General features: G+C 45.6%; 1 pseudogene; it reads right to left on the bottom strand.

Annotated features, from left to right (window-relative positions):
* Positions 1–371: 371 nt before the first annotated feature.
* LOC100459081 (large ribosomal subunit protein uL10-like) lies at positions 372–5,137 on the bottom strand (annotated as a pseudogene).
* Between the last annotated feature and the right edge of the window lie 11,020 nt (positions 5,138–16,157).

The following is a 16,157-nucleotide window of genomic DNA, read 5'->3' on the forward strand; positions in this document are numbered from 1 at the left end:
GAAGCTTGGAGGCCAACACACCCAGCTGCCATCTGCAGCGGCATTGGATGCAGCACAAATGGGGGAGAAGCCCTGGGGAGCAGTTTCAGGAGAGGAAGAGGGTGGGGGAAGGGCTCAGCAAGTTGGGGAAGCAGTGGAATTGCGACAAGGCCAGGTGGAGGCTGGCTGTATTTTGGGGGCATCCAGTGCCCCATCCTAAGAGCACCCTGACCTCCTTGGAGGAGATCGCCTTATGCCCGCTTCCCTCAAGGAGAGCCAAAGGGGTCACATCCTTCCCAGCCAGCCCCAACCTGGGACAGGAATGTGGCGTCCCCTGGCCAATTGGTCGTTCTTGCCTAGGGCTTTGGCTCCTGAGTGAGTGAGATGAGGACACTGGTGGTAAGAGGTCCTTTATAAAAGCAGGTGCGGCAGGAGTGGCTGCGGCCCCGGGGTCCTCGCCGAGACTGGCTGACCGGCTTCCGCCCCCAGAGCCCTCACTTCCTGACTTTCCCAAGCCTGGTTTCCCCCTGTCTATTGTCCATTTTGTGAGCTCGTCCCACTGTGGACTTCCATTAAATTCCCCTCTGCTTAAACTAGCCAGAGTCAGTTTCCTGCTCCCAGACACAAGCATGGGCCTGAGTCAGCCGCTCAACTGACGTCCGTGGAGTCAGCCGGAGTCTCTGCAGTTTGCTCCTCACAGTGCATCTTGAACCTGATTCATTCCCCTGACCTCGCTCCAGATCTGCATTTTCTCACTCCTGGGCAGCTGCAGCTGCTTCCAGCCTGGGCTTCCTCCCAGCTCTCTACATCCTAAGTTCTCTTAAGTATCACTGCTGGACTTTGATCCTGCAGACACCCCTGCTCAAGAAGTTCATGTGGCTCCCGCCGCCCAGTTGTCCAGTCCAGCGTCCATAACCTTCGGTAGCCGGGCCCTGCCCCCTGCCCGGTGACTGGAGAAGCCCTGTGTTCTTGAGGGGCTCCAGGCGGGTCACCTTGCAGCCTTCTCCCAATGGAAAGCCTGTCCTAACCTTAGTGAGAGTTCGGGGTGGGGGATTGGCTCTCTGGATCTGTGCTCCAGGCAGCTGCCTTAGTTTGGGGCAGTCACTGACCCCCTTGGAGTTGCTGCCATCTACAGAAGGCCTGGGCTGGGTCAGGTGGCCGCTGGCCGTTCCTCACAGTGGAACGGATGCTCTGCAAAGGCCCTCCTGACTTTTGTTCACTTCGTCCCTTTGTGAGGCCCCAGCCCTGGCAGAAGTCATGGAGGGACCATCCAAAGGCCCCGCTTTCTCCACCTTCATCATTGCAATCCCATGAGACAGGTGGGCACAGGTGGCTTGCACTGTGGAACCTAGGAAAAAGGAGACAGGCATTGATGCCAGCCCCACAGAGGCACAGAGCTCTTCCTTGGCGCCTGCTGTGTGGACAAAGGCCTGGCCAGTGTGAGGAGTCTGGGGTTCTGTGATGTCACAGGCCCTGCCTCTGTGTGAGCTGCTGCCTGCAGGGCCTCCCTCACCCTGCAGCCTCATCACCTCCTGACCATTGCAGGCAACCGACCAAGCTCTCCTGTGAGGTGGGCACCCCCTGGGCTGTCTCTCCAGCTTACAAGAATGGCCCCCTTTCAGGTCATTGCCTTGAGCTGTCTAGACCCATCCGGGTTTTAGCACAAGGCTCTCAGGAGTTAAACATGCCGTGAAACATGCCCCACTTCCCAGGATATAATTAGACCAGAGTCCTCTCCCTGGGAGTGTGTGCGTGTGAGAGAGAGACAAAGAGAAAGAGAGGGAGGAAGGGAGGGAGGGAGGCGGAGATTGGCTGAGGGCCTGTCTCTGGTTCGGGGCCTGTCACCCATGAGCAGCTTGGCTCCCCGCTGAGCTCCCTCGCCTCTTGCCATCGGCAAGACACACGGAGGAAGGCTCCTGCAGAGAAGACAGACAGGCAAAGCTCCTCAGAGGGGAGCTGGCCAGGAGGCCCAAGCCTCACCCACCCCATCATTTTCCTGGCTCTGAGGCCATCCTCACCCCTTGCTGCAGGGGCTTACCCATCCCCACTGGGTTAGGCCGGGTGCCCGACTGGCCTTTTTCCTCTGGGTATTTGGGGCATGCTCACCTGTGGACTAATGTTTTTGCGAACAAATTTTAAATGTTAATAGCCTTATTTTTTTTTCTGATAAAGTAATAGAGGAAAACATTAAAAAGAGAGTAAATCTCCCTGCTTTGTTTTGCTTTGAGGGTCTGGCTCTGTCGCCCAGGCTGGAGTGCAGTGGCGTGATCTCAGCTCACTGCAGCCTTGACCTCCTGGGCTCAAGGGATGCTCTCACCTCAGCCTCTGGGACTAAAGGCATGTGCCACGACACTCAGCTAATTTTGTTTAGTTTTCGTAGAGACGAGGTCTCACTATGTTATCCAGGCTGGTCACAAACTCCTGGACTCAAGCAGTCCTCCCACCTTGGCCTCCCAAAGTTCTGAGATTACAAGCAGGAGCCAAGGTGCCTGGCCTATTGTTAGTTTTTTAAAGTGTGATTGTAGTGTTAAGTTATAGTTTTATTTTTGTTTTTTAAAGAAGGTGGGGGGAGGGAAAGTGAGGAAAGGGATAAAGGTTATATTTTTAAAGCATAGTCCTTCTGTTTTAGGGATAAGTACTAAAATAGGGATGACTTTACATGATATGATGACTGCTGCTTACTTTTGAAGCAGCTGTGTTGTCTGGGGTACATACCCTGGGGTTCTTTGTCTTGTGCCAGGAAAATTTAGGACACGGACACACACGAGGAGTTTAGGAGTGGAGGTTTAATAAGCAGAAGAGAAGAGAAAGAGAAACAGTACGAGAGAGAAAGGTCTCCCAGTGGAAAAGACAAGCGGGCAGCAGATGTGCCACATTTTAAAGGCAGGTTTGAGGAGACGGTGTCTGATTTACATAGGGCTCACAGATTAGTTCAATCAAGTATGACATTTACATAGCACCGGGAATGCTGGACGCCCTGCCCTAATCTTATTATGTAAATGAACTCTCCTGTTGACCAGTGCCATGTTGTCTGCTCCTTACTGTACACCTGGCGGATAAAGAGAAGAGAAGATGGAGCCGCCATCTTGAATATGATTGGCACAATTGCTGGCATCTATGTCCCTGCAGCTAGATTTTATAGGCTGCTCTTTGTTAGAAAGGAAAATAAGTTGGGGCTGCTTTTCATTAAAAGGAAAATTTACCGAGGACTTCCCTACACTCACTATCTGCCTAAGTAATTTCTTCTTAACTCCTGTATTATTTTGAAATGGGGAGAGGGAGATGGATAAAAGTATAAATGAAATAAAATTGCTCTGAGGATACAGGAAAAAAACCAACCAAAGTGCTCCCCCTATTTTCTCACTAAACAACACAGATACTTCAGTGACCAGACGTGTAGGGGTATCTCCCCATACACCAAGCAAGCAGCAGAATTCAGCTCAATTCTGACACTGTCTACCTGGGAAACAGCCTCAGATCCTGCGGATTGGAGGCTTAGTCCCACAAGACTTCAGACGCCAATCGCGAGCCCCAGGTTGTTTTGCTTGTGCTTCTGACCGACAGCTTTAAATCTGGGTTCCCAAGACCCTCTCCTTGAGTTCAATTAATTTGCTAGAGTGGCTCACAGAACTCGGATAAACACTTTACTTATATTATCGGTTTATGATAAAGGATATTACAAAGGATACAGATAAAGAGATGCACAGGGCGAGGCATGTGGAATGGGGCACGGAGATTCCATGGCCACCCCGGGCACATCACCCTCCAGAAACCTCCATGTGTTCAGCTGCTTGGAGGCTCCCTGAACCCCGTCTTTTTGGCTTGTATGGAAGCATCATTATGTAGGCATGATTGATTAAACCATGGCCATTGGTGATCAACTTGACCTTCAGCCCCTCTCCCTTCCCTGGAGGTTAGGCGGGGGTGGGACTGAAAGTCCCAACCCTCTGGTCCTTCCCTGGTCTTGCCAGTGACCAGCAAGCTGCTAGGGTTGGCCAGCCAATAGTCAACTCATTTGTATACAGAAAATGGCATGTCACTTTAGAGATTCTAGGATTTTAGGAGTTGTATGCCAGGAAACCGGATGAAGACCAAATATATACATACCTTTTAAAAAAAAATATGTAAACCTTTATTTCCTTATTTTGCAAATAAAGCTGGCTGAGTTGGTTGCTTTTTGGTGGTTAGTCAAAGAGACCAAATCCCATATCCTCATCCAACTCCTCCGACTCCTCGTTTTCAAACTTAGTTGGGGCTGCTGCAGCAGCAGGAGCAGCCGTGGCGGTAGTGGCCGCAGGGGCAGCAGCCACAAAGGCAGATGGATCAGCCAAGAAGGTCTTGATCTTTTCAGCAGGTGGGAAGGTGTAATCAGTCTGCACAGATAGAGCCAGGCCTCCTTTGTACCCACTGATGATAGAATGGGGTACTGATGCAACAGATGGGTAGCCAGTCTGCAGACACACTGGCAACATTGCGGACACCCTCCAGGAAGCCAGAATACAGAGTTTCTTCTGTGATGTCAAGCACCTCAGGGTTGTAGATGCTACCATTGTTGAATGCCTGCTGGATGACCAGCCCAAAGGAGAAGGGAGAGATGTGCAGCATGTTCAGCAGTGTGGCTTTGCTGGCTCCCACTCTGTCTCCAGTCTTGATCAGCTGCACATCACTCAGGATTTCAGTGGTGCCCCTGGAGATTTTAGTGGTAATGCCCAAAGCCTGGAAAAAAGAAATCTTCTCGGGCCCCTGACCAGTGTTCTGAGCTGGTACAGTGACTTCACATGGGCCAATGGCACCAGCATGGGCGGCAGCTGGCACCTTATTGGCCAGCAGCAGATCCCTGACCTCAGTGAGGTCCTCCTTGGTGAACGCAAAGCCCACATTCCTCTGGAGAGGAGGCAACAGTTTCTCCAGAGCTGGGCTGTTTTCCAGTTGTCCTTGGGTGGCCTTGCGCATCATGGTGTTCCTGCCCATTGGCACCACGGCCTTCCCTTGGAGGGACAGGTGGATCTACTGTGTCTGCTGGGAGCCCACAGTGTCTGCTCCCATGATGAAACATTTCGGATAATTATCCAAAAGCTGGACGATCTTAAGGAAGTAGTTGGACTTCCAGGTCGGCCTGTCTTCCCTGGGCATCACGGTGGTGCGTCAGGGATGGTCACGCAGGCCAACACGATGTCACTTCCACGAGGACGCCTGGTGAGAGAAGGCCCAAATATATATTTCACAATATCACAATTGCCCATGAGCTGATAACAAAGCTGGAGATGGTGTCTATTTTAATATTGTGTCTACATTTGTGTATATTTGAACTTCTAAATAATACCTTTTTTAAAACACCATAGAAGACAACCACCCAGCAATAACCACTGTTGACATCTTGGGACATTTGTCACCTGAACCCATTTCCTATGTTTAGGGGATGCACTGACTTAAAGCACAAATGCAAGACACTCACTTTCCCAGCCTCCCTTGTGTGGCATCTGACGGAGGTTGCCCAGACCTTGAATCAGAGGCTAACAATGGGAAAACCTGTATGCATTCTGGCACTGCATGGGGGTTGCAGGAGGTCGGCTGCAGGAGCGAGCTCAGCAGATCTCTCTTGCTCTCCAGGTCACCTGCAGAATCTTAAGGCTTCCCCAAATCCTCTTCACAAATCTCTTTTTGTTGTTGTTGTTGTTGTTGTTGAGACGGAATCTCACGCACAATCTCGGCTCACTGCAACCTCCACTTTCTGGGTTCAAGTGATTCTCCTGCCTCAGCCTCCCTCCTGAGTAACTGGGATTATAGATGCCCGCCACCACACCAGATAGTTTTTTGTATTTTTAGTAGAGATGGGGTTTTGCCATGTTGGCCAGGATGGTCTCGAACTCCTCACCTTAAGTGATCCACCCACCTTGGCCTCCAAAGTCCTGGGATTACAGGCATGAGTCACCGTGCCTGGCCCACAAATCTCCTTTCTGTCCAAAGTATCCAGCATTAGTTCCTTTGGCTTATAACCAAGAACCTTGGTGGGGAGAACAAGTTGGCGTGGTTGTGTGTTTATTGGTAGGATTGCACCATTCTTTTATTTATTTATTTATTTATTTATTTTTTTGAAAAGGAGTCTCACTCGGTCGTCCAAGCTGGAGTGCAGTGGCATGATCTCAGCTCACTGTAATTTCCGCCTCCTCGGTTCAAACCATTCTCCTGCCTCAGCCTCCCAAGTAGCTGGGACTACAGGTGCGTGCCACCATGCCAGGCTAATTTTTGTATTTTTGGTAGAGACAGGGTTTCACTGTGTTGGCCAGGCTGGTCTCAAACTCCTGACCTCAGGTGATCCACCTGCTTTGGCCTCCCAAAGTGCTGGGATTACAGGCGTGAGCCACCAGGCCCAGCCAGGATTGCACTATTCTAACGGTGTCGAGCTTTCCCCTTCTGCTGAATAGCAAAGCACAAGGAGGAGCGTTTGCGGGGATGCAGCCTTCCTCCCTCCCTCATTCTCTCCCAGCTAGTGCTGCCACTAGAGCGATGCTCTCTCCTTCCCTACCTTTCCCACCAGTGGTAGAAGAAAAGGAAAGCGTTTATAATAAAGCCCACTTTCTGCATTACAGAGGCAGGACAGAGAGGGCTGAGGGCCCAAGGTTCTGCCTGATTTGCTGACCCCCTCACAGAGGGCTCCAGGCAAGGCCCCAGGAGGGGGGGTTTGTCTCTCTCTTTAGCCAGGTCGGGCTTCCCTACTGAGTTGCGTCCCCGTTACCGTCAGCGATCTGCCACCTGGCCCACTGCTGACCACAGGAGCAGAGGCTTCTCTCACCTTCCATGACTTGAGAGGACTCCCAGAGGTCCAGGGCTTTCCAGGCTTGCACCTGGGGTGGGCCCATGACAGCCCTCGGTTTCATGCCCCCACCTGGTGGGTCATGCCCCCCAGCCTCAAGGCAGCTCCTGTGGGTCAGGGCTGCGCTGAGCAGGTGTTGGAGGCTGGGAAGGGCCTGGTGAAGGGGGCTCCCCACTGGCAAGGGACAAGGTCAGGGAGGGTGAAGAGGAAGACTAGATGTTCCAGTTTGTCCTTAGAGGATCTGGTTCCTCAGGTCCTGGCCACCCTATGAGCAGGGGAACAGGAAGTGCTGGCTTGCAGGGAACAACGTGCCTACAGGGAGGGCTGTCAGATGCTCTTCACATTAGTGATAATTAATCATCCTAATCGAAGCTGTCACCTACTGAGTGCCTACTATGTGTCTGGCACTTTGCCAGAGCTTTACAGACATCATGAGTTATAGCTAAGCTTCGCAGACACTCTGCAAGGCAGCTGCGGTCACCCTGCTTTAGAAATGAGGAATTGAGTCTCAGAGAGGGTTAAGCCACTAGCCCAGGGTTACATGGTGTAGAGAGTAGGGCCTCCAGTGGGAGCCAGATTGGTCTGAACCTCCAATGGAGAATGATTGATTGCTCTGAAAGCTGTCTCTGTCATGAGAGCCACCCAGGGTGTTCCTGGTTGTTGGCCTTCCCAGGTCCCAGGCCTTCCCAGGACCTGGCCTTCCCAGGTCCCCCCTCAGACAGGCCTTGCAGGCGTCTTCATTCTATACCCATCTCCACCCCAGTGGGTCAGCTGGAAATGGGCTCAAAACTTAATCACACAATTACCTCAGCTGTGGCTTCCCTGCAGCCTCAGGAGGCAGAGTTTTTTTCTCCTTTGCTGGTGGGTTTCTGCTGTCAAAAACCATCCCAGGGCTGGGTGTGGTGGCTCACACTTGTAATCCCAGCACATCGGGAGGCCAAGGCAGGAGGATCACTTGAGGTCAGGAGTTCGAGACCAACCTGGCCAACATGGTGAAACCCCATCTCTACTAAAAATACAAAAATTAGGTGCACGTGGTGGCATGTGCCTGTCATCCCAGCTACTCAGGAGGCTGAGGCAGGAGAATCACTTGAACTTGGGAGGTGGAGGTTGCAGTGAGCCAAGATTGCACCACTGCACTCCAGCCTGGGCAACAGAGTGAGACTCTTTCTCAAAAAAATAAAAATTAGCTGGGCTTGGTGACATGCACCTGGGATCCCATGCACTCGGGAGGCTGAAGTAGGAGGATCATTTAAGCCCAGGAGGCCGAGGCTGCAGTGAGCCATCATTGTGCCACTGCACTCCAGCCTAGGTGACAGAGTGAGACCCTATCTCCAAAAAGAAAAAAAGAAGAAAAAATCCTCCTGGGATAGTATCCTGAGCTGGGACCAGAGCTGGCTGGAGCCTCTTTGCGAGCAGCCAGTTCTTAGGTGCCAAGACTGCACCTAAGGCTATTGCAATGAACTGAATGTTAGTGTCCCTTCAAAATCCATATGTTGAAATCTGAATCACCAAGATGATGGTGTCAAGTGGGGCCTTGGGAAGTGATTAGGTCATAAGGATGGAGCACTCATGAATGGGATTAGGTCCCTTATAGAAGAAGCCCCAGCAAGCTAGCTGGCCCTTTCCACCACGTGCAGACACAGCAAGAAGGCCTCATCTTCAAATAGAAAAGCTGGCCCTCACCACACACAGAATCTGCTAGCATCTTGATCTTGGACTTTGCAGCCTCCAAAACTGTGGCAAAATAAATTTCTTTATTTCTTTTTTTTTGAGACAGAGTCTTGCCCTGTCACCCAGACTGGAGTGCAGTGGTGTGATCTCGGATCACTGCAACCTCCGCCTCCCAGGTTCAAGCGATTCTCCTGCTTCAGCCTCCCGAGTAGCTGGGATTATAGGCGTGCACCACCATGCCCAGCTAATTTTTTGTATCTTTAGTAGAAACAGGGTTTCACCATGTTGGCCAGGCTGGTCTTGAACTCCTGACCTCGTGATCTGCCCACCTTGGCCTCCCAAAGTGCTGGGATTACAGGGGTGAGCCACCATGCCCAGCCGGAGAAATAAATTTCTATTGTTCATAAGCAACCCAGTCTATGGAATTCAGCTGTAGCAGCCTGAACAGTATAAGACAGCTGTGCTCATGCCATTTCCTATGGACTTACAGCATCTGTCACTTACTTTTCACACACTCCTATGAGGTATCTTTTCAATGTTTCCTATGAGAAAATTTTACACAATAGAAACAGTAGCAAATGACTTCTCAGAGTAAAATAAGTTTATTTGATGGCCAGGGCCATGTAGGACTAACACCAGCTGCAGTGGAAAATGGCAGCTGTTGAGAAGCCTTGAACATCTTCAGTAAAATGAGGAGGCTCACCCTGACCAGTCTGGGAACAGAGCTTTGGAGCCGAAGGGAGCAGGTTTGAGTCCCAGAATGGCCACTTTTCTTGGTTTCATCACCTCAGACAAGTTACCAAGCCTCTTTGAACCTTGGTTTCCTCAATAATGTCCCCCTGTGATGATCACATATGCCTGGCATATAGTCATTGTTTCATAAATGGCACCTACTACCATTATTATTCACCCATAGCTGGATTACCTGGGTCCTCTGCAGTGTGAATTATAGTGTGATGGGATTGGAGCTAAGGCTTGTCAGTGATAGGTAGGTGAGATTCTAAAACAGGTAAGGCTTGTTTTTTTGTTTGTTTTTTGAGACCGAGTCTCGCTCTGTCGCCCAGGCTGGAGTGCAGTGGTGTGATCTCAGCTCACCGCAACCTCCACCTCCTGGATTCAAGCGATTCTCCTGCCTCAGTCTCCCAAGTGGCTGGGATTACAGGCACCCGCCACCACGCCCGGCTAATTTGTTGTCTTTTTTAAGTAGAGACGGGATTTCACCGTGTTAGTCAGGATGGTTTCGGTCTCCTGACCTTGTGATCCGCCTGCCTCGCCCTCCCAAAGCGCTGGGATTACAGGCGTGAGCCACCCAGCCTGGCCCAAGGCTTGTTTTTTAATGCACCCCTCCTCCATGCTCCCTGTCCTGTTTAGCAGACCCCCAACATTGTCATGGGTCCATTTCCTGAATTTTTAACTTTTTAAATGTATTGAAAGATACTTGACATGTGTCCTAGCCCTCAGGTCTTTAGGCCTAATGACTAGTCAGATTGAGGCAGAAACTATTCCCTTCCACCCCCAAGTTGATTGTCTGCATTAACATGACTTTTTTTCTCCCATTGTCTTTGGTACAATAACTTTACTATTCCAAGAGTCTCTTGCCCAGGCAAATAACTTCATTGTTTACTACAGGAATTTCCCAAGAGGCCCAACAACTCTTTAATCGGAGAGCTTTATTTAATAGAAGCATCAACAGACATTTCACACCTAAGACATTTCAAATCCCTTGCCTAGCTGTTTCCACCAACCTGAAACTACTGTATCATGATCTTCCCCAATCCGAAGCAAGCCCCTGCGTTGAAAGGCCCTCCTTAAACCAATCTTGAAATTCTCAGTGAGATCCTAGCTTCTCCACTTCCCCTGGCAGCCGCCATGGAGGCTTTGTGCAGGGGCTATTCTCTTCCCTCCATAAGCAATGAACTCAGCGCTGCCTTCCACCGTCTTCCCAGAACAGAAATTCTGGTGCGCTCCTTCCAGAAAGTCCTTTTGGTGTGACTGACCCAATCTGAGGAGCCGTGAAAGCCAGGAGGGGAGGTCCCAGGGCCAGTTTGGCTCTGGGTGTCCTTTCCATCCTTCCCTGTGTGTGGAGCTGGTCCCGCTGTGGGGACCATGGGTAGAGGGCAACGTGCACAAGAGCCCCTTGAGGACATCCTTGCTGCACACATTTCAGGCCTGGGAAGTTGTGCACACACAGACAGAGCCCTTCATGGTCAGTCTGCTGGGGGTACTGTTATTCCCGGTTCTAGCCTCTAAGAAATGAAAGCTTCCACTCCCGTTTGACTTGTGTGTCTAAGGCTTGAGTCTCTCTTTCAAACCAAAGGTTTACTCTATGTTTTGAGAAAAGAATGACTGAATTTATGTACACGGAAGAATCTATAGAGCCAGCTGTCCAATAGCTAGGAAACATACAGGGGGCCACGTGGCAAGGTCCTGCCTTGGGAAATTGCCTCTCAATGACGGAGGTGGGAAGGCCTGCGAAGGAGAATGTTAAAAATCAACTTGAAACTGAGTTGGTACTAAAACACTTCACCTGAAAGAAATTCATTCATTGATCCTTAAAAAGTTGCATTTGCGGCTGGGCGCGGTGGCTCACGCCTGTAATCCCAGCACTTTGGGAGGCCGAGGCGGGCGGATCACGAAGTCAGGAGATCGGAGACCATCCTGGCGAACATGGTGAAACCCCACCTCTCCTAAAAATACAAAAAAAATTAGCCGGGTGTGGTGGCGGGCACCTGTAGTCCCAGCTACTCGGAATGGCGTGAACCTGGGAGATGGAGCTTGCAGTGAGCAGAGAGAGCGCCACCGCACTCCAGCCTGGGCGACAGAGCGAGACTCCGTGTCAAAAAAAAAAAAAAAAAAAAAAAAAAAAGTTGCATTTGCTTGTTTGTTTGGGGCATCCCCAGAGATGAATATTAAAATACTGTGAAGTTTTTAAAAGTCTGACCAAAATGTTTAATGTGGTGACTTTGGGTAGACCTGAGCCTCGGTGAGAACCAAACCCAGACCACACAACTGGAAACTCCTGGAGTAGACGCGCCTCACTTCCTTTATTTAGCACCGTATGAAACAACAGTAAAGATTTCAACCGGGCGCGGTGGCTCAAGTCTGTAATCCCAGTACTTTGGGAGGCCGAGGCGGGCGGATCACGAAGTTAGGAGATCGAAACCATCCTGGCTAACACAGTGACACCCCGTCTCTACTAAAAATACAAAAAATTAGCCTGGCGTGGTGGCGGGCACCTGTAGTCCCAGCTACTCGGGAGGCTGAGGCAGGAGAAGGGCGTGAACCCGGGAGGCGGAGCTTGCAGTGAGCCGAGATCACTCTGCTGCACTCCAGGCTGGGCGACAGAGCAAGACTCTGTCTCAAAAAAAAAAAAAAAAAAAAAGATTTCAGAGGAGATGAAGTAGGATATCTGTCTGAGTCCCACAGGATTGTTCAGTTTACTGGGGCCTCCTGAGGTCTCAGATCTTGCATTTTCTGCATTATTATAAAGTTTCCATGAGACAGTATTTCCATTAACATAAAACATCAGAAATTCAAACCATCCTTTGTAATATTTGCCCAATTTTGGTAGTATAGCAACAGATACATAAGGAACATATTGACGATTGACGACCTGAAACACTTTTGTTAATTCCTGTGTGTGCTTGGTAGCTGCCTTTTTTTTTTTTTTTCCCTGCCTGGGTTTTGCTCTGTTGCCCCGGCTGGAGTGCAGTGGCACCATCTTGGCTCACTGCAACCTCCACCTCCTGGGCTCAAGCAATCTTCCCGCCTCAGCTGCCCGAGTAGCTGGGACTACAGGTGCGTGCCACCACTCCCAGCTAATTTTTTGTATTTTTGCAGAGATGGGATTTCACTGTGTTGTCCAGGCTGGTCTCGAACTCCCGGGCTCAAGCAATCTGCACGCCTCAGACTTCCAAAGTGCTGGGATAACAGGAGTGAGCCAGTGTGCCTGGCCTGGAAACTGCTTTATCCCCAGGTTAGGAATATAGACCTAGAGCCTGGCTCTGCCATTTACTGGCTGTGTGACCCAGGCTTTCTTTCTTTCTTTCTTTTTTTTTTTTTTGAGACAGAGTTTCACTCTTGTTGCCCAGGCTGGAGTGCAATGGCACGATCTCCACTCACTGCAACCTCTGCCTTCTGGATTCAAGTGATTCTCCTGCCTCAGTCTCCCAAGTAGCTGGGATTACAGGCACGTACCACCAGGCCCGGCTAATTTTTGTATTTTTAGTAGAGATGGGGTTTCACCATGTTGGTCAGGCTGATCTCGAACTCCTGACCTCTGGTGATCTGCCCGCCTCGGCCTCCCAAAGTGCTAGGATTACAGGCATAAGCCACTGTGTCCAACCTTTATTTATATTATTAAATAAATAAATACATAAACAGGTAGAGACAGAGTCTCACTGCATTGCCCAGGCTGGTCTCAAACTCCTGGGCTCAAGCAATCCTCCGGCCTCAGTCTCCCAAAGTGCTGGGATTACAGGCATGAGCCACCACGCACAGCCAATTTAAAAGTTTTTAAAAAGTTTATCTTGAAGGCCAGTCGTGGTGGCTCATACTTGTGATCTCAGTCCTTTCGGAGGCTGAGGTGGGAGGATAGCTTGAGTCCAGGAGTTGGAGACCAGCCATGGCAACATGGCAAAACCCCCTCTCCACAAAGAATACAAAAAATAGCCCTGTGTGGTGGCACACATCTGTAATCCCAGCTACTTGGGAGGCTGAGGTAAGAGGATCACCTGAGCCTGGGAGGTCGAGGCTGTAGTTAGCCGTGATTGTGACACTGCACCTCAGCCTGGGTGACAAAATGAGACTCTGTCTCAAAAAAATAAGTAAATAAAATAAAATCTTACCTTTAAGTAGCCGACTATTTTTCATATAGGTTATATTTAAGAAATTTTAAAAATATATGAAATGATAGCAATATTAAAGGGGAAATTGTTATTTACTTAAGATTTTCTCTGAAGCATTTTAGTCAACTGCTTGTTAAAGCTTCTCATATTACAGTATGGGCAGTGGGGACTCGGTCACAGAGAGGGAGCAGCTGCCTCTCCACTCCTCCCAGTTCCGATGCTTAGTCAGGGGCCAACCTGCACACCGCAGCAATCTCCTACCACAGGTAAAAATAAGCTCATTTTAAAACCAGGTTTCCGGCCGGTGCGGTAGCTCACACTTTGTAATCCCAGCATTTTGGGAGGCTGAGGCGGGCAGATCACCCGAGGTAGGGAGTTCAAGACCAGCCTGACCAACATGGAGAAATGCCGTCTCTACTAAAAATACAAAATTAGCCAGGCGTGATGGCGCATGCCTGTAGTCCCAGCTACTCAGGATGCTGAGGCAGGAGAATCGCTTGAACCCTGGTGGCAGAGGTTGTGGTGAGCTGAGATCGCGCCATTTGCACTCCAGCCTGGGCAACAAGAGCGAAACTTTGTCTCAAAAAAAAAAATAAAAAAACAAAACCAGGTTTCTATCCTTCAAGTCCATTTCCTTCAGGATTTTGTTCCTTTCTTGGAGCCCTGATGATTCTGCCTTTGGCCTTGTGCTGTGTCAGCCATCTCCCTTATTACACTTAGCTGGGTTTTTTTTGCTGTTTTCTTTTTTAAATATATATATATTTATATATATATGTATATACGTATATATATATACCTATATACATATATAGTGTGTATATATGTACACACTATATATGTATATATGTATATACATATATATAGTGTGTGTGTATATATATACACATACTCTGTCTCAAAAATAAAAACATATATATACACACACATTATATACATTTATATATACATATATGTATATATTTATATATGTATATATTTATATATACATATATGTATATGTTTATATATACATATATGTATATATTTATATATGTATATATTTATATGTGTATACATTTATGTATATATTTATATGTGTATACATTTATATATACATATTATATATGTATATACATTTATGTATACATATTATGTATGTGTATACATTTATATATACATATTATGTATGTGTATACATTTATATATACATATGTATGTGTATACATTTATATATACATATTATATACGTGTATACATTTATATATACATATTATATACGTGTATACATTTATATATACATATTATATACGTGTATACATTTATATATACATATTATATACGTGTATACATTTAGATATACATATTATATACGTGTATACATTTAGATATACATATTATATACGTGTATACATTTATATATACATATTATATACGTGTATACATTTATATATACATATTATATACGTGTATACATTTATATATACATATTATATACGTGTATACATTTTTATATACATATTATATACGTGTATACATTTTTATATACATATTATATACGTGTATACATTTATATATACATATTATATACGTGCATACATTTATATATACATATTATATACGTGTATACATTTATATATACATATTATATACGTGTATACATTTTTATATACATATTATATACGTGTATACATTTTTATATACATATTATATACGTATGTACATTTTTATATACATATTATATACGTATGTACATTTTTATATACATATTATATATGTATATACATTTTTATATATAAATATTATATATGTAGATATATTTATATATACACATATTATCTATGTAGATACATTTATATATACATATTATATATAATTTATATATACATATATATTATACATATATAATAGTATAATATATATTATATTATTATATATGTATATATGTATATATAATATGTATTATAATATAATACATATTATAATACATATTATACATGTATATACATTTATATACATATTATACATGTATATACATTTATGTATACCTATTATACATGTATATACATTTATATGTACACCTATTATACATGTATATACATTTATATGTACACCTATTATACATGTATATACATTTATATATACACCTATTATACATGTATATACATTTATATATACACCTATTATACATGTATATACATTTATATATACACCTATTATACATGTATATACATTTATATATACACCTATTATACATGTATATACATTTATATATACACCTATTATACATGTATATACATTTATATATACACCTATTATACATGTATATACATTTATATATACACCTATTATACATGTATATACATTTATATATACACCTATTATACATGTATATACATTTATATATACACCTATTATACATGTATATACATTTATATATACACCTATTATACATGTATATACATTTATATATACACCTATTATACATGTATATACATTTATATATACACCTATTATACATGTATATACATTTATATATACACCTATTATACATGTATATACATTTGTATACACCTATTATACATGTATATACATTTGTATACACCTATTATACATGTATATACATTTGTATACACCTATTATACATGTATATACATTTATATATACACCTATTATACATGTATATACATTTATATATACACCTATTATACATGTATATACATTTTTATATATACCTATTATACATGTATATACATTTTTATATATACCTATTATACATGTATATACATTTATATATACCTATTATACATGTATATACATTTATATATACCTATTATACATGTATATACATTTATATATATACATTT

The sequence above is a fragment of the Pongo abelii genome, chromosome 15 (genome assembly GCF_028885655.2).
Source record: "Pongo abelii isolate AG06213 chromosome 15, NHGRI_mPonAbe1-v2.0_pri, whole genome shotgun sequence".
NCBI lineage: Eukaryota > Metazoa > Chordata > Mammalia > Primates > Hominidae > Pongo > Pongo abelii.